Genomic DNA, 562 nt, shown 5'->3' with positions numbered 1-562 from the left:
TGTGTGGGTGTGTGTGTGTGTGTGTGTGTGTGTGTTGGGGGGGGGTTCCTAATGTATTGCATGATTGATATTTGTTGTTGTTAATCATCAGAAAACGATCTTTGTCTTTGTTACCTGACTCTATTAAGTACCAATGCAGTTGACGCAGTTAAGAGATATTTACGTGATTGATTTGTGAATAAGTGAGCTGCATACCCGTCAACTCATACGGTTTACCCTTAGTTCATACGGATTTTGTGGTGAATCTTACGTATATGGCCATATCGCACAAATCATACGGATTGTGAAAATTTCCGTTTTTTTTTTTTTTTTTCCCCCCCTAACAGGTAGTTCCGTTTGCTTTTGCCCAGAATGGTGCTAGTCTACTCGAATGCTTTCATTTCCGGTAACTTTCCAGTAAATCACGTGGTTCCTAGTTGAAAACAGCAGAGTATTCATTGCATACTTCGGTAGTGTACAAGCAAGTTCTACAAGGAAACAAATATATCATTCATATTTCGTGGGTTTTTTTCTGCCATTATTTTGACATATAAAATGCTTTGGTATGTTATAAGGATTTTTT

The sequence above is a fragment of the Hippocampus comes genome, unplaced genomic scaffold (assembly GCF_001891065.2).
Source record: "Hippocampus comes isolate QL1 unplaced genomic scaffold, H_comes_QL1_v1.1 scaffold17, whole genome shotgun sequence".
NCBI lineage: Eukaryota > Metazoa > Chordata > Actinopteri > Syngnathiformes > Syngnathidae > Hippocampus > Hippocampus comes.
Note: the sequence above shows the minus strand (reverse complement) of the source record.